The 26246-nt window shown below is 34.5% G+C and overlaps 1 protein-coding gene and 1 pseudogene across 6 annotated transcripts in view; one reads left to right on the top strand and one right to left on the bottom strand.

Annotated features, from left to right (window-relative positions):
• CCDC91 (coiled-coil domain containing 91) overlaps positions 1-26246 on the bottom strand; it is a 326862-nt gene that overhangs the window by 237884 nt on the left and 62732 nt on the right. Inside the window, exon 1 of one of the 6 annotated variants that reach the window (XM_074325867.1) lies at positions 20189-20248. The exons of the other annotated variants lie outside the window; for them this stretch is intronic. The gene's annotated coding sequence lies outside the window, so the exon portion shown is untranslated. Of the gene's footprint in view, positions 1-20188; positions 20249-26246 lie in introns of those variants that run through there. 6 annotated transcript variants of the gene reach the window in all.
• On the top strand, positions 16460-17487 carry LOC109449645 (histone-lysine N-methyltransferase SETMAR; annotated as a pseudogene).

Consider the following 26246-nt stretch of genomic DNA (forward strand, 5'->3'; position numbering starts at 1 on the left):
TTTATATATATTATATATATATAAAAGAAAAAGAAATGGACAGAGTAAAACCATAACAAAATGACCATATCCGGTCTAGAATATGCAATATCTAATTATTAGGAATTCTGCAAAGATAAAACAGAGAAAACAAAAGGAAAAAAGTCATCAGCAAAATAATTCAAGAAAATTTTCTAAAATCAAAGGACATGATTTTCAGATGTAATGGATCCTCTAGTATGCAAGAAAATAAAAGGAAAAAAACACATTAAGTCACACTAGTGACAAAGGGAAGATCCTACAAACTTCCAGAGAGAAAAAATATGTTTCATACAAAGGATAAAGAATATGTATAATGGTATTAGAATTCACAACAACATTACTGGAAGGTGAAAAACAATGGAGCAAAGCTTTTAAAATTGTGAGGGGAAATGATTTGCAACATAGAATTATATAATCAGCCAAACCAACAAATAATTAAATTGAGGAAGGAATAAAGTCATATTCAAACCTGCAAAATCTCAAAAAAAAAAAATATGTATTTCCCAAACACTCTTTCTTAAAAAGCTATGGAGTAAATCAAGAGAATAAGACACAAGGAAGACATCAGATTAAGAAATAGGAGATCCAACTAAAGTGAAAAGGAAAGAAATCTCTCAGGATAATGGTGGAGTTCCCAAAATACCAATGCAGCAAGAATAGAAAGCAACCAGTCTGCAGTGGAACATATCAGAAAGGTCCGGGGAGATGTACTCAAATAAATGAAATCAATAGACTATCTCATGTTTTACCATCATGAGAGTAATTTCAAACAACAAAGGGAAAATTTAGGGTTGAATTAGTGATTAGAAAATTAACCAAATGAAAACAGAGAGAAAAACATATAGACAGAACAAGTAAACATTTTATACTATATTTCTCAGCTGTGAATAGTATTTAAATAGTCATAATAATGTAAACAATGAATAACTAATTGCATCAAAATTATAAACATTTTGGGAAGGTAAGAGAAAGATGAAAAATATGGTATGGGATAGAGGGGGTCATAAAAGACAGCTAAAGACTCATCTTCCATATTGGAAAGCTGACAGGTATGAAACTGAAAAATCAAGAAGTAGCATAATAAACATGTTATTTCGAGATATACTGGTAAACACTGATAAATCAGTTATACGTGCTAACCATCTTGCCTTTAAAAAGCAAGGAGAGGCTAGGAAAAAAGAGAGGTACAGGAGATGGCCTGTGTCATATCAAGTCTTTTACAACTTTAAACTTCGGGCATACATAACTTATTTTAATGATTCTGTAGAAAACTTTATGGCACAATGAGCCAACAACCTATTAGTTCCATCAAAATACATTGGAAAAAAAAACTCTAGAAAAATGTTGTTTGTTTTTTATAAAACTAACTATGAAAGGCTTAAAGGCTTTAACTTAGCATTAACCAGTGAATAAATTAAAATTTTTCAAGTTAATATTCTTTATAACATTTTCCCATATGACAAGTATTTATACAAAATGTAAAAGTGCATCTCAGACATCAAAGTTGCTCAAAACAAAGTGAAAAAAAGTGCCCATCAGAGAAAAAGACACTTAGATAACTGACTTCAAAAACCAGAATCTCCCGAGATCATCCAGATTATTCAATCATTCCAAAGTGCCCTACTTGTTAGCACTGTCCACTTAGTATTTAACTCAATCTCTATCCCATCTGGAAAACTACGGGCTAACCAACATCCTCAAAATCACAATATTTTTCCATTTGATCATGTTTCATGCCATGTTTCCTAGAAGCAATAGACAAGTGATTCTTTTCTGACTTTCCTGAGCAAACAAACATAAATAGGTAAGAGGAAGCGGAACAAAGGAAATACACACACACAAACACACACACACACACACACACACACACACACACACACACACACACATCCCTTAGTTAAGGTTAGAAATGACCAGCCATTAAGACGTAACTAACTACAAGAGTCTAATCATGTAAGACCAGAATTTCAGGTTTATCTGTTCAAAGAAATTGTTTATTAAATTTCTATAAGCTCTTCTGAGGTAGAGTAGGGACCAACTCCCTAATCTTTTTTGCAACTCCCTAGCACCTTGAACTGAGCAGTTTCCAGCACATAGTTGGGGCTCAAAGAATATTTTTGAATCAATGCTTTTGGAACAAATGACTGAATGAAAGCAAATAAGTTGCTAATAGTTCCCACATGACTTCTCTCCCCTCTTATTTTTCCAGGAAAAACACATTGGACCTTGAGCAGTAGAAGACCAAGTTACTAGCACTAAAACAACTGCACCCATATTAAGGCATCAGCTTGAAGGCCCTTATCTTAAAAGAAACTGCAGTGCTACTCTCCACTCTCTTGAGATCCAACTATTGGGGCTAATGATAATTTTGAAACTTTCTATATGAAGCTGAATTAAAGAACTATTGCTATACGATAAATACTACTGCCAATGGCAAAATATTATGACACCTTAAAAATAACTGAGATATATATTTGCTTCCTGAAAAACATTCTATTCATAAATGATCATATAGCACTAATAATTCTAATAACTAAACAATTTCCTTTATATAATCTCCACCTGTGCTATCAGTTAAGCTTTTTGTCTTTACCAGTCTTCACTGAGAAAATTTGTATGTCCCAGCAGATAAGAACAAAAAACAAAACAAAACAAAACAAAAAAAACAAAGCACTTAAGACTCTCCAAAACCCTTATAAACTTTCCCAACCTCTGGCTAATTCTTCTACCACCTCCAACTCCTTAATGGAAATCTTTCCCACAGCTGATGAACCTCTGGTCTTATCTTATTATCATCTCCTTCACAGAATGTATTCACTCTCATAATCTTAATGCTATGCCCAAATTTTCCAGAATTAACCATCTCACTGGGGCCAGTTATATGTTCCCAACAAAATAATGACTATTTTTATATGGCTATCCTGTTGTCAACTAAACATGCTCACTGTAGGAACTGCACTTTTCCTATCTGGCAAAATCTCAACCCTCAATGAATGACGGGGGTTGATATCATCTTCCCCCCCAAATAAGACCTAACCGGAAAATAAGCCGTAGCACAATTTTTCAGGATGACATCTCCTGTACATAAGCCCTAAAGCGTATTTTGGACCAAAAATTAATATAAGACCCAGTCTTATTTTCCGGGAAACATGGTATATCACCTCTTCTTGCACTCTAAAAGAGAACACAGGCCTTCTCTGGGTAGAAAGAAACTAGATTGAGGAAATAACTATAGTCACTTTCTCTACCTTATACTTCCTTCCAAGAGAAAAATAATAATGGTGAGAGCAGGATAGCCATAGGTTCTCTGTGCGGTGAGATTAATACATAGAGGTTAGCGTGCAGGCACAGTACAAGCTCGTCGGAGTCCTCACTGGGAACTGTGTGCACATATATTCTTCTGCTAGTCCAGCTCTCATCAGAGAATCTTACGAGAGAAAAACTTCATTTTCTTAGCATGGAGATGTGTTTTAGCCTGTGACTGGATGAGTGAATTTAGTTCAGTAGAGAACTTGTGGGAGACTTCATTTCGGCCTCTGTCCAAACCACATTTACATTAAACCTTTAACAATAGAGTCACTCTTCTAATTCCTATGACTCTTGTTTCTATTTTTCAATTAATTCAGAATCTGGAGTGGCTACCAGGCAACTGATAATGGCTCCCCCCAAGAAACACCAACAATATACAATTACCTGTCTTTTGCTGAGAACTATCAGAGAATTCACTGTAAAAATCTGTTTCCCATTTTCAACTGGATTCATAGTGCTGCCTACCACACCCACTTTTTTCTAGTTAAGACTTTCATTCTCCAGAAAACTATAAAGATTCTCAACTCTCCCCAGACTTCCCACCTTTCTATTCCTATCAGTAATCAAAGGACATTACCAAGCCTCCAGCTAACAGAAAAAATAGAAGGCATTTTAAGAGCAGTCCCTTAACTTTCTACCAACACTATATACCGGGGGTGCCAAAAAAATGTATACATGTGGACACTTTGGTCAACGTTGCTCAAGCAGTACTTCGCCGTAATCAGAAGTTTCTGGACACTGATGGTAACCACTTTGAGCACCTCTTGTAACTGCAGAAGTCAAACATGACTTGTATTCATCTTTTGTTATAGCAATATATTGAGTATTATAATTTTAATAATATTTTCACTTCTTAAAATGTGTATACATTTTTTGGCACACTGGGTAGTTACCAGCATCTGTACTCAGCTATTCCACATTATTCTTCTCACAAAGAAAGAGGGATCTCTCTCTTACTTAAAGCTAATTCCTTCATCTGTGCTCTCAGAGACCTGGCTCTCTCAATTGTTCCCTCTCTTAAATATTCAACTTTCTCCTCTTATTTGGCTCCTTCCTATTAACACTGAAACAGCTCCAGGTCTTACATGTTAAAAATGATGTATTATAGAATGGTGCACTTGACACCCCATTAAACTTTAATTAAAAAGAAGAGAAAAAAAAGAATGGTACACTTGAAACCTATACAATTTTACTAACCAATGTCACCTCAATGAATTTAATAAAAATTGAAGAATAAATTTTTAAATTAAAAAATAAAAATGAAACAAAACAAAAACAAAAGCAAAACCATCTCAACTATACATTCTTCTCCAACCACAGCCCTCTTCCTTTCACAACTCAACTTCATAAATGCTCTATTCTTACAGCCCAAGCCTGCAACCAATTACCTCCTTGTCACTAAATGAAAGAGACACTTTCAATTCCTTGTCTTATTTGAACACTAACAGCATTTGACCAGTCTTTCCTTCTCAAAACACTCTCACCTCATAGTTTGCAAGACAACCATACTTCTTTCCTCTTTCCTCCTATTTCTGTCTTCTTCTTCCGAAGCTCCCTTGCAGGATCTTCTACCTACTCTTTAAACGTTGGTGTCCTAAGCACTTCATCCTAGCCCTTCTTGTTATCTCACCTCAAATACACTCCTTGGACTACCTCAATCTCGCCTTTGTATTCATTTACAAACATACGCTAAGGAATCTTGAGTTCAGATCCATCTCCTTATACTTCTTTCCAAGAGAAAAAGCTACAGGTCCCAACAGACAACTGAATAGTTTTTCTTTCAATCTAACAGGCAATTCAAATTCAATACAACCAGAACTGATCTCAAGATACCTCCCATGAACCTCAAATTTACTCTTCCTCTGGGATTCCTTTGCCCAGTGATTGGTACTACCATCTACAACATAGTTGGCCAAGACAAAAACCTGGAGTCACCTTTGTCTCCTTCCTTTTTCTCTCTCCCACTCCCTACGTCCAATCAATCAGCAAATCCTATGTCCTAAATACCTCTAGACTCCATCTACTCCACTCAATCCCTAATACCTTCACCCTAGTTAAGGCCACCGTTACCTTCTTCTGGATTATAGCATCAGCCTCTAAAATCGTTCTCTGCTTCTAGTTTGCTTTCTACTCCTCTCTCCACTCTGCTACCCAAGTGATCCTTCTAAATACCCATCTATTTAAAACCTTTCAATAGCTGTTCATCATCTTATGCATTAAGTCAAAATTCTTAACACAAATTTATGGACCTTTGTAACCTGATTACTGCTACCATCTTCATCTCTAGCACATCCATACCCTGCAATCATACAGGGATTTGGATCTGAACATGACTCTGACCAAAGCACCACACCTCCTTTACCAGTTTCTTCATACATAAAATGAACAGGTTGATAAGATGACTTATAAGACATTGCCTTATAAAATCCTCTAAGTATATTATTCTATGACTAAAATCAAATGCCTTTCTTCTTCATAAAGAGCTCTAAATTCTAAAACTATCATCACATCAATCTCCACTCCAAATCTTTCAAAACAATAATAACAAATCCATGTCTCTATGGGAAACAAGCTTTGGAGTCTGGCATGTCAGCAAAATAAGCATGAAGACAAAGTTGTGAATTGCATTGGCACTAATGATGAAAAGTAAAAATATGTCCTCTGAAAAGCCTATAATTATAGCCAATATTAAGGCACTCTATACAACAAACAATAGAAAAAAGTGTTAGATAACAACACAGTAAAACCAGTGTTGACATCATAAAGTGCAGATGATCACCAATTTAAAATAATAGTGTTTCATAACCTCATGGCTTTTTATGCTTTAATCCATATTCTTTTCTATTTATAGTGAAGTCTCATTTACCTGGACAGACATATCTAATAATCTAATCTATCTAGAACATGGCTATTATGGTACAACAAGCACAAAATTCTTGAGTACACAAGAGTGAAATCATAAACTCAATATCTCAGTGTTCAAATACTTTAATCACAGACAGCTTTAAACCCTTGTTGAAAAGTTGTTTACTCTTCTATTAGACATAATTGGAGGCCCCCAAGTCCTCCCTGACTTCATCTGTAAATCACCTGACTCACTTTATTCTAGCTACATAGCACCCTTACCAGTCATACTCCACTTCCAAGGCATCTGATTGTTGGTTTGTTTGTTTGTTCAATAAAATTAGCATACATATGGAAACCCACCACTCAGCCGAAAACTGAAGATCCTAACAATAAATTACATATAATGCCTCCCTGTTTCTCCCTAGATTCACAATCCTGAATTTTTCATCATTCCCTTGCTTTCAAATTAATGAAGTTTCATTTACCTCTACTACCAAAAAGCGTATTATTTTTATTTTAGCTACTTTTAAACAATATTCCATGATGTATAAATTTGGGGGCTTCAATTTGCACATAAAATAATGTTGCAAATATTATTTTAGCTACCATTCATTCTTTTGACTATAATACACCAGTTTATTCAATCATTTTCCTATCAAAAGACATTTGGTTAGTTTACAATATTTTGAGAACAGAACTGCTCTGAACATTCTCCAACATATGCACTTTTACACAGAATTTCTCTTAGGTATATGCCGACAAGTAAAATCACTGGGTTGTAAGGTTTGTCTATGTTTAACTTCACAGGATAATGAAAAACTATTTTCCAAAATGGTTCTACAAATTGTACTTGCAAAAGCAATGTATAAAAGGACTGTGAATCTTCATGCTTTCCACAACTCGGTTTTAAGTGGTATCTCACTGTGTACTGAATTGGATTTTCCCAATCATTAATGAAATTTAAATCTCTTCATATGATTAATCACATATGGTCCCTCTTTTGTGAAACACCTATTTTTATCTCTCGTTATTTTTCTACTGTGTTGTCTGCGCTTTTAGACTTGTATGATTTTTTTAATATTCTTGATATTAATTATTGTCAGCTGTGTACATTGTAAACATCCTCTAGTTTATACCCCGTCTACTCACTTACTTTAGGTAGCTTTTGATGAACAAATGTTGTTAATTTAATGTTAATTATATCAATCTAATTCGTTCATAATAATTTACCAGTTTTTAGTCTTATTTTTAAAATCCTGCCCTATTCCTAGGTTTCAAAGACATACACCAATACTTTCTACAGAAAAAAAAAAGTTAAAACTTTAGTTTTGACATTTTAAGTATTAGATTGGTGCAAAGGTAACTGCGGTTTTTGCAATTATTTTTAAACTTTTAAACCGCAATTACTTTTGCACCAACCTAATACTTAACCCATCTGCAGTTTAATTTTTGTATACAGTAGAGGTAGAGATCCAATCTTTTTTTTTTGTCAATATGGATTTTTTCCAATTTCATTTACTGAATTCTAACTTCTTTTCTTACTAATCTGATAATGCCATCTTACTCATATACCAAAGTTCTATAAACGTGTGGATCTGTTTCTGGCTATACAACTATTTCAGTAAAAATGAAACCTTTATGATATTTTGAGCCATCCTGTCCACAAACATGATATATGTTATGACTAAGATACACACCATGGTTCAGTCTTTTTTTTATTGCCTATTAATAAAGTCTCACAATTTCCCTAAAGAAATCTTGCATATATCCTGCTACGTTTATTCCTAGATGCTAATATTCTATAATACTATTTTAATGTCTTCTTTTAAATTACATTTTCTAGTTATTTGTTGCTATTGTATAACAATGCAATTGACTTCTGTATATTAATCTTACATCCATTCACCTTTGCTAAACTCCTATATCTTATAACTCATCTATAATCTTTTTATTTTGTATGGAAATTATCATATTGCCTCCAGATAACAACAGTTTTATTTCTCCCTTTCCAATTCTTATACATTTAATTCCCTTTTCTTCTCTTAAAGCACTGGCTATGCCCTCCAATACAATGCTACGTAGAAGAGGAAATATGGTGATTATATTTTTCAAAGATAGTATCAAAAATATTGCCCAACCACACATTCTAATAATGCATCACTGTATTCCTCCCAATGAATTGCAGTCTCTGATCTCTCCCCTTGAACCTGTATGGGGACTTTACATTATGACTTCCACAACAAGTACAGCAGAATTAACACTGTGTGACTCCCCACCTAGGTCATAAAAATGTAATGCACTTCTGCCTTGTACTCTTGTATTGCTTGTACTTGTAACCTTGTTGCCACGATGTGAGAAAAGCCAAACAAGCCCACTTAGTGAAGCCACCTGGAGAAGCCACATGTAAGGTTTCCAACTGATTGCCTGCGTTCCCAGGCAGCAGCTGGAATCAAATCGCCAGATATATGAATGAAGATACTTCCAGATGATCCCAGCCCATGGTCATCAAGTCACCTCCAGTGTTCAAGACATCCCAGTGAGGCATTAGAAAAGGTGGAACAGTAACAAACTGTCCCAGTTCCTGATCCTCCAAAAGCATAAAAAAATAGTTGATTTATTCCATTAAGTTTGGGATGATTTGTTATATAGTAACAATAACTAAAATGGGTGATAACAACCATGCCTATATCATTCCTGTTTTTAAAGGTAATGATTTTAGTATTTTCCTATTGTAAAAGATGTATGCTAACCATTGATTATTGGTGGGTTGTTTGTTTTTTTAAGCATCCCAACAGGTTAAAGAACATTCTCCTTTTCCTAATTTACTAGGCATCCATATTATGAATTTACCTGGATTATAAAATGCTTTTTTTGGTAACTATTGAAATGATAATATTATGTTTTTCTTTTAGTCTTTTAATGTCATCATTTACATTTATGGATCATATAAGTAAACCATCCTTGCATACCTGAAATAAACCCAACTTGGTAATAGTGTTTGTCTTGTTTTACAATGTTGGTTACAATTTGCTAATATCTTGTTTCACATTTCTACATATACATTCATGAGTGAAATACATCTGTAATTTTCATTTTCTGTAATGTATCTATTTTAGATATTAGGGTTATGTAGTACTTTCAGAACTAGCTGGGAAAATGTCCTTTTTCTATTAATTAAGAGATTGCATCAGATTGGAATAAACTGTTTCTTAAAATTTGGGTAGAAACTTGCTTAGCAAATCATCGGAGCCTGTTGTTTTCTTTGTGGGAAGATTGAATTTCTTATAATTATAGGATGAATCAGACTTTTAATTTCTCCCCCAGTTTTTGTTAAGTAATAGTTTTCTAAAAATGTGTCTATTTCTTCTGAAGTTTAAAAAAATAGTTGGCATATAGTTGCTAACAGTATTGTCATTATTTTTTATTGTGGCAAAATAAATATAACAAAATTACCATTTTAACCGTTTTTAAGTGTATAGTTCAGTGGTATTAAGTACATCCATACTGTTATGCAATCACCACCTTCCATCTCCAGAACTCTTTTCATGTTGCAAAACTGAAACTCTGTACCCATTACACAATAATTCCCCATTCTCCCTTCTCCCAATCCTGAATGGCTCCATTAAACCACCTTTCTACCAAAAAAATATAAAAATAACTTTTTCCCTTAGGTCTCTGCAAGCAAAAGATTAGTACTGGTCCTTTTTTCCTTTCTTTTCTGATTTTTTTTAATTTTGTTTTCATGAAGTGTAGGGGTATAGGAGACAGTTTGATATCAAGTTATATTACATTGTTACTCTAATTCACGTTTTCTACTAGTGAGTTTGAATAGTTTATATGTTACTGGCCATTTGGATTTGCTTCTTCAAATCCTTTGCTCATTTTCTTATACTGCTGTTTGCTCCCTTTTTGTCAAAATCTAAGCAGTTATTTCATATACCAGATATCAACTTTGTCCTTCTTCTTCATTGCAAATATTTTTAACAAACTCACTATTTGTATAGCATATTTCCTCATTCAAAAGTTAAGCTTCATACAGTCAAATATATCTTCCTTTCTTTATAGATTGTAATTTATAATGATGGTGTAGGTCTCCTGTACCCCAAGAATACACATATGTAATCACCTACATTGAGTGCTTTTTTTTATTATTATTAAGTCTTTCTATATGGAATTTAGTCTATTGTATAAGATAGGGATCCAATTTTATTTCCCTCAAAATCAATAGCCAGATGTGCCAGAACTATTTACTAAATAATCCAACCTCATTCTCCTGAACTGAAACAGAAAACATAAAGATGAGAGTGGAGAATCTTATGGTGTCAGAAAGTAAGTACTAAAACACACACACACACACACACACACACACACCACAAAGTGATGAGGATAAGTCAAAGAAAGCCAACTGGAAGAGCTCCCATTGGTCAAAGCTTGCCCAATTTGAGTAACAAAAAGAGTAATATTAGATTGTAACTCAAAGTATAAAACAAATATCCTTGAAGTCAATACTGATATAAATAAATGCCTGAATAAATAAATAAGAAATAGACACATCTTCCATGTAGAAAAATTTCAAATAGTTTATGTAGTTACCCCACCATCAAGGAAATAGAGTGTAACTCCACATTTTTCTTTTTTTGCTTCTGTGTTTTTTTTGTTTTTGTTTTTAGTGAAGCAAAATATACATCAACTAAAAGTGTGTAAGAACAATAATCTTAAGTCTCCCAATTCCACATTCTTTAAAGAACAGTATGGAAAGAAAGGAAAGAGAATAATTTTATAGCGGAAATATCTGACAAACACTACTTCAGCCAGATGATTAAGGTTCAACATCAACAATGGTAAGTCAGATTGACAGTATGTATCCTTAATATGAAGTGATGAAAATAGCACTATGGTCATCCCCCCAAAACCCATAATTCCAGTCTAATCATGAGAAAAATTTCAGACAAATCCCAATTGAATGACAATCTACAAAATATCTGACCAATACTCTTCAAAACTATCAATGTCAACAAAAACAATCAAAATTTAAGAAACCATCATAGCCAAGAGGAGACTAAGGAGACATAACCAGTAAATGTAACATGGTATCATGGACAGGATTCTAGAACAAAAGAAGAATAGGTAAAAGCTACGGAAATTTGAATAAATTATGGACTTTAGTTAACAATTATCTATTATTAATATTGCTTCATGAATTGTGACAAATGTATCATATTAATGTAAAATGTTAATAATTAGGAAAATGGGTCTGGGGTATACAGGAACTCTCTGTATTATCTTCCCCAAAGTCAAAATGACCATGAAAGGTAAACATTTCAAATCGATTCAGGACATCGAGGCAGCCACAACAGCGCAACTAAAGACACTCAAGAAAGAGGATTTCCAGAAATGCTTCAGAAAGTGGCAAGAACGATGGGATGTGTTTGAAGCAAGTAGGACTATTTTAAGGGGGATTAACAGCAATGTGTCTTTTACTGTAATACATTTTTTTAATTTAAATATTCACCATAGTTTTTTATCATGCCTCATATGTCTCAAAAAAAACTGAGATAGTATTTATAATAAAAAAAAAAATCAAAACCATTACATTGAGCAAAGTAAGCCAGTCACAAAGAGCACATACCGTATAATTCCAGTTATATGAAGTTCAAGAACGGATAAAACTAATCTGTGTAATAGAAAGTAGAAGAGTAGATCAGGGAAAGGGATAAAGTGGTGGGTATGGAGAGAGACTGACTGCAAGCAGAACTAAAGAACTTTCTAGGGAAATGCAAATGTTTTGTATCTTGATTGGAGTATAGTTACGCAGTTCATATTTATCAGCACTCAACAAACTATATACCTCCAATCTGTACATTTCAGTATATGCAGATTACATATTAATTTTTTTTAATGTGGAGGGTGGGGGGAAAGAACTAAAGATTATTAGTCTAGAAATTAATTTATAGGTATTATTGCCTGAAACAAAATAATGGAATTTTTTAACCACCAGGATTATTATACAGAGCAGCTTATTGAAAAGTGAATTGCTAGTTGATAACAAAACAAGGATACCCTACAATTTCTGACTAGTCAATCATAAGGGTTTTAAAGGTGAATAAAGTATCACCATTCTTGATTACTCAAACTAAAACAACAAGCTACCTAGAAAGACTACAAGACTTAGCTTTCCTCAGGTTAGCCCTGTTTTTCCATCTGCCTAATTCTTCCCCTCTGATTCAAGTCAATACAATTGAATTCAACCAACCTATTATATTTACTGTAAGTTATTATGTGAGGAACTAAACATAACAAAATATAAAGATGAATATATAGTAATCTCCTCCCTCAAGGCAGTTATAAACTAATAGATGGTATTACACAAGTAGATAATAGCTACAAGAAAAGACTTAGTGGGAACTGCAATGTTCAAATGAAACCCTGTGCAATTCAGACCAATATTTTGAAAGGTGAAATTTTTTAAGTAAGGCAAAAAGCAGTAAGTGGTTCATGCTCTAGCCTTATTCCCCAGTCTTCCCTTTTTATTACCAATGCAGGAAAATTCCATAAATATCTCTGTGTTTCCAAGAAATTTAAGAATGCAAATACAAAGGGTCTCCTGTAGTTTTGTAAATAAAAGATAGAAAAGTCATGATTATAATTCTACGAGTGGGTAAGTAAAAGGCTCCACCATATTTCTAATAAAGGATATTCAATATGATTCTAACCATTGACCATCAATGTTCCTGGCAATGTGTGGAAAATCACAGATTTCAGACTTTTCTGGAGTGAATTACTCTGCTTTAAAATCTGAAACTCTAAAATTAGAATTATGAAGTGACAGAAAACATCACAATCTGAATTCTACTTACACAAAACCACACGTTTGCAATGCCAAGTTCCGAATTTACAGCTGGGAAAATCACCATTGAAGATAGCTGGGTCTGGATCAGATTCGCTTAACATAAAACCAGATGTAGACCTCAAATTACAAGTGACATCTCCAGCCAGTCATATAAATAAGAATAATGCAAGCTGAAAGACAATAAATTCACCTAGAGCTTTCTAAATTTGGCCACCCTAATAGTACTACAACGTTCCTTCCTAAAATTCTCAAATAAATTTTAAAAAAAGAAAGAAAACACACACATATCTTCATTTAAGTATTATACAATTAAAAATTTTAAATTACTCATTTCAATTCTTCTAGGGGAAGTCCTTTAAACAAATTAAGATATTCTAGATCTTGAAATACACCTGCTATTTAAAAAGCATAAAGAAAATAAAACTAACAACACTGTTAGGACATCAAGTCTTGGCAAGTCATCTCAGAACTCTTCCCCAAAAAACTTGTGACAAAGTGAACAGGAACAAGCTGTACTAAGAATGTACAAAGATATTTCTTTAGTTGTTTGCTTAATTGGCTACTGATTTCCCACTAAGTTAACAAAACCAAATGTAAGTCAACAGTAGTCTGTCTGCAACTATAAAATCACTTTACATTATTTGGCTTTAGAAGTTTCTACCCTATGGAAAGCCCATTTAAAATTTTACCTGGCACACACAAGCTGAAATATTTTGTTTGCCATTGGAAGCCACACCAGATTCCAACCCACAGAGACAAGATTTCCAGTTTATTTCTCACAACCCACATGTACAAAACCCAAAATTACAACACAGAAATGCGTTGTTAAAAAATTCTGTAATAATAGTAAAGCAAAGTAGTTCACCATAGAGCTTTATTTCTTGGGAAATTTTTAAAGCCTCTAGTATCCATAATATACAACATTTCAACATCTAAATTAAGTACTCAAACACACAAAGCTCACCTTGGAACTCTAATGTAAGAAAGAGTCCTTTCTAGATTAGGAATCAAACCTAACCTAGCTCAAGCACTGTAAATTGAATAAATAAGGCACGATTTCTTAAAAAGAAATTTCTTAAAAAGAACATGATATCAAATACTACAGTCATTGCACAGATTACTAACAGTGTACCTCATATTCAATTCTTTATGAAAATTAGCTCATGTTTCGTTATAGGCACCTATTCCATGTGATGAAGTAAGATTGTCACTTAGCATCACATATTACTGATATGCTGTAACTGCATCATTTCAGAATCAAAATCTAGTACCCAGTTTAGTCATCATAGTGATATCTATATGAGTTAATATTATGTCTATTTATTGTTATACAGAATTCAAATATGCAACCCTCACTACCATATGACATCAAAGGTTTTAATACCACCAAAAACCAATCAGCAAAAATAACACTCAAAAATGCTACTCAGAATATCTAGAAGATGAAACTGTATGGGTTAACAAAGTATTTTCAGTTATGCAGAGACATATGGAAACCCCTTTTGTTTTCAACTTAAGAAACGCTTTCTAAAGTACACTGGCCAATTTCCCTGCTTTAGGAAATGAAGTTCCGAGAGTCCCCAGATGACATATATCTTTACACATTAACAACTATTCAGGGAATGGAATGGATATATTCATAGGATGCCCTGAGACATCCATCTTCTCTTTCCACCCTCACCAATACCATGCAATGTTAAAGTACTACATGCTATTAAAGATTTATTTAATAGAAGAATGAAGAGAAATTGAAAACACTACAAAAGTTTAGCCTAGATTAAAAAGTCAACTAAGATAAGAAACAATAGGTATCTTCAAGTATGTAAAACGGAACTCTTAGCTAACAAAATGAAACACTCTTGATCCACAAAGCCCATGGTAAGTGCCATCTCTTAATTTTGCCAGGCCAACACCCTTCTTTCCAAACTTCTAGCCATGAGGGTAGGCAATTAACCCAAGCTGAGTTAAATAAAATAACACATGTCTCAGACATAATAATTAGACCTAAGGATAGGAAACTGACTCCAGCTGGGTCAATCAATCTTTACTTGTGATGTTTCCAACCAGAGAAAGAAAAGGGAAAGCCCCCCCTTTTTTTTTCTGATTGCAAAACTCTCCTAATCCAGTGAGTTCGGAATCCAACTGCCTCATCTTAGCTTCCTCAGCATGCAAGTTCAGTCCCACTTTAGAAATTTTGCCTGAGCTATTCCTGACATTTTCATGACTGGCTATTTCTTGTGATTCCAATCTCTGCTTTAATGTCCCCTCTGGACAAAGTCTTTCTTAGGCAGCCACTTAATCACTGTCACATCACCTTATTTTACTTCTCTGTATACCACTTAGGACTTTATATTTCTTTTTAGTACTCACTGCTGTATCTCCAACACCTAGAACAGTGAGTGCCCAGCACAGACTATACATTCCATTCATAATTTGTTGAATAAATAAGTGAAATCTGTGAAGAAATGAGCCCACAGCCAGCAGCCATCATCCTAGCCCCAAGGAGAAGCTCGTCTGGAAAAGTGAAGCCATTAAGGAAAGAGAAAAAAGAAAAACAAAGTAGAACTCCTGGAGGCATCTGAATCTCTTCAGTCATCTCAAAGATAGGTCCCAGTCCTGCAATACTACAGTTTGATTACATATATCAGAAGTCACCGGAATGTGAGAAGAAATACTACATACTTGTATAAAATAAAATACATGTATTTTGTATTATCCTTCACAAATGTACTATATTTGTACTAAAACAGTACTATATTTGTGTCTGTTTTATAATGTGTAAAATATATTATTATAGTCATACATATACACAATGTACAGGTAAACATGCACATACTGGATGTACAACTGATACCTGATAGATTCAAAGTCTGGAGACTATCAATGTTAATGAACACATTTCTTTTTCATAAGCTGCAGTGTTTCAGCTTTCTCTCATTTCTAAACAAGAGACTTCTGAAATGTACTTAACATATATTTGGTACTCAAATACTCGTAAAATGCTGAATGCACAGACTAATACTTTATGGCTGCAGAGAAGAGCCAAATGAAAGCTAAAGGTAGATAGGTTACAAATCTACGTAAAAATAACTTCTAAAGTTTAGACCTATCCAAAAGCAATCACTACCTCTCTAACTATAAATTTCCTGCTACTGGACAGGTTCAAGTAGAAGCCTGAAGACTATTAGTAAAAAGGATATTAAACATGATTTTGCTCTTGCGAGGCAGTCTATGTAACAAAAATTAACTGAGTGATACTATTAGGCTTTGGTGCAAACGTAATTGCAGTTTTTGCATTGTTGAAATTTGATGTTTGATATTGAAATACATTCTTAAACAAGTGTGGTTATGTCATTTTAATGAGCATTTCTCGCTTTATGTTTTTTTTGCTAATGACATTACTTGCTGTTTATTTTATATGTATTTTAGACAATGGAAATAATGTTAGACAAAAAGCAAATTTGAGCAATTTTCTTATTTGAGTTCAAAATGGGTTGTAAAGCAGCAGAGACAACTCACAACATCAACAACACATTTGGCCCAGGAACTGCTAACAAACGTACAGCACAGTCAGTGGTGGTTCAAGAAGTTCTGCAAAGGAGACAAAAGCCTTGAAGATGAGGAGCGTAGTGGCCGGGCATCGGAAGTTGACAAGGACCAATTGAGAGCAATTATCAAAGCTGATCCTCTTACAACTACTACAGGAGAAGTTGCCGAAGAACTTAATGTCGACCATTCTACCATCGTTCAGCACTTGAAGCAAACTGGAAAGGTGAAAAAGCTCGATAAGTGGGTGCCTCGCGAGCTGACCAAAAATCAAAACAATCGTCGTTTTGAAGTGTCAAAATCCAACAGCAACGAACCATTTCTCCATTGGACTGTGACATGAGACGAAAAGTGGATTTTATATGACAACCAGCGATGACCAGCTCAGTGGTTGGACCAAGAAGAAGCTCCAAAGCACTTCCCAAAGCCAGACTTGCACCACAAAAAGGTCATGGTCACTGTTGGTGGTCTGCTGCCATCTGATCCACTGCAGCTTTCTGAATCCTGGCGAAAACATTGCATCTGAAAAGTATGCTCAGCAAATCGATGAGATACACCGAAAACTGCAATGCCTGCAGCCAGCCTTGACAACAGAAAGGGCCCAATTCTTCTCCACAACAACGCCTGACCACAGGTCGCACAACTGATGCTTCAAAAGTTGAACGAATTGGGTGGGCTACGAAGTTCTGCCTCATGTGCCATATTCACCTGACCTCTCGCCAACCGACTACCACTTCTTCAAGGCATCTCGACAACTTTTTGCAGGGAAAATGCTTCCACAACTAGCAGGATGCAGAAAACGCTTTCCAAGAGTTTGTGGAATCCCGAAGCACGGATTTTAATGCTACAGGAATAAACAAACCTATTTCTCATTATAAAAATGTGTTGATTGTAATGGTTCCTATTCTGATTAATAATGATGTGTTTGAGTCTAGTTATAATGATTTAAATACAGTTCGAAACCGCAATTACTTTTGCACCAACCTAATAAATGCGAACAATGTAATGATAAACTAAGTTTAGTCCTTGTCCCCTTGGAGGTCACAATTTAACAGACAAAAAAGACAGACTTGCAAACATATGCATAGTAGACATAATACATCGATACACATGGTACAGTGACAACAGAGAAAGGTGGTGATTAGAAAGGCATAGGAAGTAATATTTAAGTTGAAGATTGAGGAATAAGTCAAAGCTAGTTTTCCTGTCGGGCAAGAAAGATGAGGGCATTCCCGACAAAGGAACAAGTGAGAAAGGACAGGCTTCACACTATATGCTGCATGGAAAACATAAAATAAAAGAAATAAGGGGGATTGTTGAATGCTAAGGTGCCTATGGTGAGAGAAGAACCACAAAAGAAGATCTGGATAAGTGGCTAGGAGCCAAATGATGAAGAGCCGTGCTGAGGAGTTTGGAAGGAGCCATAAAATAACAAAGAAAACTATCTTTTACAGCAAACTGCTCTGCACCAGACACATACCTAAACTCTTAAGACACACTATCACTTTTAATCCTCAGAAGATCCCTATCATTATATCCACGCTTTTTAAATAAAGAAACTTAGGCTAGAGAGAAACCAAGTAATTTGCCTAAAATCGCAGTTAAATGACTGTCAGAAACGGAACTCACTGAAGGATTCCAAGAAGGGGTGTAAGATAAGCAGTGCTGAGAATAAGCTCTGTGTGTTCTAGAAAAATGGCATCACACACGTGGACAATGGTGTGGAAGGAGGATAGTTTAGGGAAATGCCACAGATGAATATAATCTAAAGGAAAGCGCCTGAGGGAGCGGGAATAAAGGAGAGGAAAACGAAAGGATCTGACAGGTATCTAGCTTGAACAGTCAGTTTAGGTAGAAGACATGAGGCATGAAATGAAGGAAATGAAGTGTAAATGGATTAGTTTAAGCTTGGGCAATACAGACACATTTAGTTTGAGGTTTCAATAAAAGACAGATCAAAGGGAAAAGCCCAATAGGAAGCTGACTAGCAAGAGCTCTTGCTGAAAGAGAGGTGGGAAGACTCGCTAGGATAAACGTATTTAGAAATCATCAATACACATACAGCAATTTAAAGACAGGTTAAAGCAAAGTAAAACATAAATACTCATGAATCTCTACTGACATAAATGATTAAATAAGTGAATAAATAAATAAATGGGACAAATGAATAAATTTTCCATGCAGAAGAATGGCAAACAATACATAGATACTCCACCTTCAAGGAGGTGGAACTCCCCACTCCTTAAGTATGGGCTGCACATAGTGCCTTCCTCCTAATGGTACAATATGCAAAGGGGGAAAAAGAATAATAATTTCAAAGCAGGAAGGCCTGACAAAAACAACCTCAGCCAAATGATCCAAGTCAACATCAACAATAAGTCACGTTGATAGTATGTCCCCTTGACATAACATGGTGAAACTGGTGCTTTAACTCTGTGGTCTCCCTCCCCAAAACCCGTAACTCCATTCTAAACATGAGAAAAACATCAGACCAACCCCAACTGAGGGACAATCGATAAAATACCTAATCGGTACACCTTAAAACAAACTGTCAAGATCATAAAACAAAGTTAAAAAACCATCACAGCCATGAGGAATGTAAGAACACATGACCACTAAATGTAATATGGTATCCTGTATGAGAGTCTGGAATAAAAATAAAAAAAAAGATAGTAGATAAAAACTAGGGAAATCTGAATGAAGTATGCACTTTAGTTAATAATTACGTATGGATCATGGTTCATTAATCTGAACAAATGTACCATACTAATAAAATATATTAATAACAGAAAAACTGGGTGTGGGGAATATGAGAACTCTCTGTACTATCTTCACAATTTTTCTGTAAGTCTAAAACTATTCTAAATAATAAAGCTTTTTTTTATTATTAGGCCAAGAAGTATAACAAAGAAAACCATTACTATTCAAATGATAGTAGAAGAAAATGTCAGTAAAAGAAATTTAAAAGGAATGAGCATAAATGTATACAGAATGATGCCCTAGAAATCATAAGGAAAAAGTGTACAAGGATGGAATATAGGTGGAATATAATAGAAATCAAAGAAGATAAGAAATAAATAGAAACCACTGGATTTAGGAGGTAAAAGAAATTAAAAGTTTAGTGGAACTGCAAGGTTGAAAGGTAAATTACAGTGGTTTATTAAGACTTATGAGCCATATGTTATGATTCTTAGTCACAAATCTCTTAAAAGATTCTCCTAGTTTCAAATCTATTGAAAGTCTTCCCTCTTCCTTGAATTCACATCAATTTGGTTGCCAAAACCTAACCTCTTTTGAATCTTCTTTCACAGTGTAAAGTACTAGGAGATGCATCAGATAACATACTTTCATCTGGAAGTAACAGAAAATTCCCAAAGAGCTGGCTTAAACAACAAGGCAATGTATGACCACTATCTCATTTAACAAGACGTTTATGGTAGAACAGGCAGCACTGCAACTCGGAGCTTCAGAAATTCTCCGTAGTTCCCTTGGATCTGACCTCCTATGTATAGCTTCAACAGGCTGGAAGCAAGATAATCAAAATAGTTTGAGATTGTGATTTCCCTATCTTTGAACCTGTCACCAGCAAAGAAAGGGAATACCACTTAGACTTACCAGAATCAATCTTGGAGCTAGGATTGAGGACCCCTTTCCCTGCGTCATGTGAAGGAGGGTTAGATGCCGAAACGAAACCGGTTCTGTTATAAAGGCAGACAGGAGAGGAGTGATGCTAATAGGCAATTAACAGTAGCTAACATAGGAGGCTTTTATTTGCAGGTTCCTAGCTCTGGGGAAGTTTTAAAAAATACTTTAATACAAAGAAGAAAAAGCTTGAACAAAATAAGCACCAATATCCTTCCTCAAATAACCAAGTGACAACCTCAGAGATGATCAGTGCTGTTTTACAGGACAAGACAGAAATTGTGATATGAATTTGTAAGATTATCACTCAAATGTATATCACAAAAATAAAAAGTATTTGGGTATTTTAAAACCAGAAGCCTGTTACAAACTTTAACTTGTTATTATGTTGAGGATTAGATGGTAAGAGATAACAATATACTGGAAGAAACACTGGATTTGGAGTCAGGTCACTGGATTCTACTACTTACTCTTCCCCTAAATTACAGTGTCATCACAGATGGTCACCTAATATTATGTACCGATAACAAAAGATAAATGCAAGTCATGTGTATACATACTTTTGGCATCCCTGGCATATCTAGCATTCAGTTTCCTCCTCTGTTAAATTAAAAAGTTTGTAGAGATAATCTTCAAGTCTTTTTACTATTAACTTCTAATTATAAATAACGTTCATTTATTAAGTAGATAATTGATGCAGACTATTTAAAGTTGTAGTTCTGGGCTAGCCCAATCCTAACGATGCCTTTCAAGACTACAAGCTGATGACACCAAATTTTTCCTACAAAACTTCACTTTCCCGAAAACCTTCACTGTGGCCAGAAATGTAAACAGCATGATGTTATAACTCCTGAAATAACTCAAGAATTTAATTCAATTTTTCTTTAAACCCAAACTCGTTATTGAAAGGTTGCAGTGTACCTACACAAGCAAACCCTTACTGTTGGACAGGGGAACAGAAACGACAGAAACTTAACCACTTTAAAATGCAATTGAAGACAAGATTTTTAACAATTAAGTCTAAACGAGGAAAACGATAAAAAGCAAAGCCCAATCAGAAAGCTGAAATTCAAGTCACAATCAGAAATGGAAATTTCTATACAGAGTAAGAAATAGGGGGTAAATACCACCCCCGCCCCCCCAAAGTGAAACCCGTATATAAGCCTAGAAAAATTAAATCTAAATGTCTCATGAATTTTTCTTAAAGGCTGTTGATTTACACAAAATTGATAGAAATGATTTCCAAAAACAGGTTGGTGACAGTAAGAAACAGGAAAGGAAACCATTACCCTGCCCTCTGGGAACCTCTAATTAATGGATTTTGGCAAACCAGACACAAAGCATATGGGATGACTCTGGATAAAACCCCATCACTTTAGCCAACTGCATTATGACCTGGAGGTGGTTCTTCTCAAAATTATTAATAATGAAAAATACTTACACAGGATACACATGATTGCCAGGAAAAAAAAATGAACTTCTTTGAAACAGTTTTTAAAACAACAAACCACCCGCAGAAACCACATGGGCACAAAATGAAACAATTCTGGTCACTGATCTGTGGAGCACTGAAGCACTCCCCAAGAAAGACTCAGCTTTAGGCTCTATTTCTGGGACAAGTAGAACATCCATGATAATACCTGATTTGGAGCTACCAAGAAAACAGTGCAAACATACCTCCACTGGCCTGCTTTCAAGAGAAATGGTTTTCTCCCAGGAGAGCTTTACAGTTTTGAGACTACTTAGTTGTTTTAAGAAGACATTTCTTTTCCTCACAGTAAGAATCTAAATACAACTTAAAAACTCTCAGAATAAAATAAATCTCAAATACTCAACATTATAATATTAATGACATACAAGTTAAAATCTCCTGGAATTGTCAATTTAAAATCCAAACCTCCCTGCTATGAGCAGCATCATTAATACACAAGGATACTCCATTTATCCAATTATACAATAATACCCTCGTGAAATAGTATACCAAAGAGGTAAACTTCAAAAGAGAAGCAATAAATATAGAGGAAGGGGTATTGCTCAGGAGACAGGCAAAAGAAGAAGGCAGGAGATGGGTGGCATATAGTTGCATCAGAAGCTGGGCTGGGTAAATTAAGGAGGGAAAGAGGCCCAGAAAAAACAAGCCAAATGAAAACAGAGGCCAACACAGTCTAACACACAGCACTGCCACTGGGAAAATGCAAAGACTACATAAAATTTTCATTTATGTACAGAAATATCTGATAGTTACTAGATATATTAATAGAAAACAGAAAGTTTATCTTGACCTTAAGTATCACCAAAAGAGTATCCATTCCTTTAAATGAGTGGAAAAATAAATTGGTATTTGTTTCGGATTTTTTTTTTTTTTTTTGCCTATATTATATCAGCTCTACAAAACATAAAAAGAACACAGTAAAAACCCAGCAGCATGCAAAAGCTACAAGTTTACAATATCTGCACACATAGTCTTTACCATGCTTTCAACTTCCTAACAGAATGCCATAAAAATTGAGGATTTTTCTCCTCCACTTTGGCTTTATGTAAGGTGCTGACTTTTCCCTCGGATAGGCTGGCAAAGCTCAGCTTGTCAAAACTTGCATAACCTTGAAGAACACATGTAATTTCCAGAAGAAATAAAGAAAGAATGGAAAAGTAAATGAATTTCCAAGAGAAACAATTTTCAATTGTGCATATCTATCGTCCTTGTCTTTTCGAGATGATGTTACTGGTGGTATTTGTTACCACATGCATGAATCCTAAAAAGACCAAAGTATTGGAGCCATCCAAGTAAGACAGCAACTGTAGCTATCTTAGAAACTATAGTTTCAACACAATGAAAAGGATAATAAAGCCAAGGATGGAAAGTGCTGGGATTGCCACCTAGTCAGAAAGAATACAGATCTGAAGAAAGATCAGATGAGACTCATTTCAGAAAATGACCAGGGAAACTCTATAACTGTACTGAAAATCTCTCATTAACCGAACACCATAAAATTTGTATACCAAAATTCTTCAAATTATGGTAAAATAACTGTGTATTTTTAAATAGCTGCTGAGTCCAATGATCTATTATGGATACAGAAATGGGAAATGTCTGGTTCTTCAAGGTTTACTAAGAGTTGGGAAGTGATGTGTCTAAGATATAGGAAACTACATTAAAAGATGGTGCATATTACAAGTATGTAAATTTTATGCAAAGATTTAATGACAGGTTAAGAGGAACTTTACTTTTTATAAAAGAGATTATAGAGTATATTTTATAAAGTACAAAGTAGAATAAGAGATTTAAAAAAATAAATAACACAGCACTCATTTCCTAAATATCACCAGCAGTTTCCTCACAGACATCTTCACTACCACCCACTCCTGGGGCATCCGTTATCTTCTGCATCATGGTTACTTCAAAGTGAAAGTATGATAAAGGCTGGAGGAAAGTTTAAACTATAGTGTACAGATATTATTCTACTTTCAATCTAAATGGGGACAAAGGGACCAGATTTAACTTCCCAACTGAGACAACTAAAAATCTGAACAAAATATATGAAACAAAGGTTTTTCAGATATTGGACAACAGGCAGCACAGATCTGTAATTCCTGAGAGAAAGGAAACAAAACAAGGTAAGCATTATAATTGCCCAGCTTACAACCTGGAGTCAGTTCACATCTCATAGCACATGGTGGGGGAACCCAAGTAAAACTGGCCTCTCACTGAATTGAGGAGACAGAGCTGAAATTTTACGAGGCAGCTAGTAGTTGCAGGGCCAAGAATTTGAGAAGAGAAAACTACAAAGAAGTAAGAATTCTGGAGACAGAAAGGTCTGCTCAAGTCTTGGGCTGAGTACTAAAATGTACATACAAGAGAAAAAACTACACAAGGCCAGGAAAATAAAAACAAAAGTGAGTAGACAGAAAAACATCTGGAGTTCAGACACAGTTGGTAACAGTTTGTGTTCCTACTAGACAGAGTGGATAAACCTCGTAATACATATTCAGCGGAATCCTCAGGAGGGTATCACCTTAGTAGTGGGACTAAATTAGACCTACAAGAAAAGGCTATTGTGAACCCACACTAACAAATCTTAAAAATATGCCTCAGATTAATCCAACTGATTCCAAGTAACATAATTGAGAACCAAAACAAAATGCAACACTATTTGAAATAATATAACAAAATAATCAGCAAGGTAAAATTCAAAATGTCTTAATCCAATCAAAAATTAAAAGGCACGCAGAAAATCAGGAAACTATGACCTATAATCAGGAGAAAACTTAACAGAAACACAGAAATGAAAGAAATGATAGAATTAGAAAACAAGGACATGAAAACAGCTATCATAAATATCTTTTGTATTTAAGAAGGTAGAAGAAAAAATTACCATGATGGTGAGAGACATTGAAGATATGAAAAAGATTCAAATGGAACTTGCAGAAAACTTCTAAAAAGAAATAATAAGATGGGATTAACGGCAGATTAAACATTGCAGAAGACAAAACCATGAAGTTAAAAATTGCAATAGTAATTATTCAAAATGAAGCACAGAAATGAAAAGTACTGAGAAAAAATGTGGGATAATATCAAGTAGTCTAAAATGTGTATAATTAGAGGACCAGAAAAAAAAGGGTGTGGAACAAAATATTTGAAGAAATTTAGTTGAAAATTTTCTCAATTTCATAAAAACTATAAACCTAGAGATCCAGAGATCTAAACAACAGTCAAGTAGTATAAACACAAAAAATCATATCAGTGCACATCACACTGTGTTGCGGAAAACTAATAAAAATAGAAAATGTTCAAATAAGCCAGATAAAGGCACAAATTACATACAGAAGAATTAAAGTAAGAATAAAAGCACACTTCTCGTCAGAAACCATGTAAGGCAGAAGACAGTGGAGAGATATCTCCAAAGTACTGAAAGGAAAAAATATCCCCAGGGAAAATATCTTTAAAAACTGAATGGGAAATAGTGATATTGTTCCAGACAAAAAAAAGCTGAGAGAATTTATTGCCAGCAGAGCTGCACTAAAAGAAATATTAAAGAAAGTTATTCAGGGAGAAGAAAAATGAAACCAGATTGGAATTTGGATCTACACAAAAGGAATTAGGAGTGCCAGAAATGGCAAATATATACAAAAATATAAAATTTTAAAAGATAACTAATTAGACAGAGCAAAATAGCAATGCATAGAATAACAATTTATAGAATACAGAGAGGTAAAGTAAATGATAGCAGTATCAGAAATGATAAAAGAAGAAATGGAAATATACTGTTATAAAGTCCTTACACTGTACATGAAATAGAATATTATTTAAAAGTAGACCAAGGGGTAAAGGATATAGACTTTAAAACACTGTGAGTCTAGGAAAACAGTATGGTAGCTCCTCAAAAGATCAAACATAGAATTATCATGTGATCCAGCAGTATTACTTCTGGGTATATACCCAAAAGAACTGAAAACAGTGACTTGAGCAGAGAATTGTACTCTCACGTTCATAGCATCATTATTCACAATAGCCAAAAAGTGAAAATAACCCAAATGTCCATTGATAGATGAATGGATAAACAAAATGTAAGATATACATACAACAGTATACAATTTAGCCTTAAAAAGGAATGAAATTCTGATACATGCTACAATATGGATAAACCCAAAGACACATTATGATAAGTGAAATAAGCCAGCAACAAAAGGACAAATATTGTATGATTCCACTTATATGAGGTAATGAGACAGTCAAATTCACAGAGAGGAAAAGCAGAATAGTGGTTACCAGAGATTGGGGAGAAAAGAGAATGGGGAGTTGTTATAATGGGTATAGTTCAGTTTGGGATGATAAAAAAGTTCTGGAGATAGACAGTGGTGATGGCTGCACAGCAATGTGAATGTACTTAATGCCTCTGGACTATATACTTAAAAATTATTAGAATATTATAGACATGGTATAGATATGCTGACAATATAGATACAACACACAAATTTTAAGTTATGTATATTTTATCACAACTTTAAAATTTTAAAAATGCATGCAATGCTA

The sequence above is a fragment of the Rhinolophus sinicus genome, linkage group LG02 (genome assembly GCF_036562045.2).
Source record: "Rhinolophus sinicus isolate RSC01 linkage group LG02, ASM3656204v1, whole genome shotgun sequence".
In the NCBI taxonomy this organism is placed as follows: Eukaryota; Metazoa; Chordata; class Mammalia; order Chiroptera; family Rhinolophidae; genus Rhinolophus; species Rhinolophus sinicus.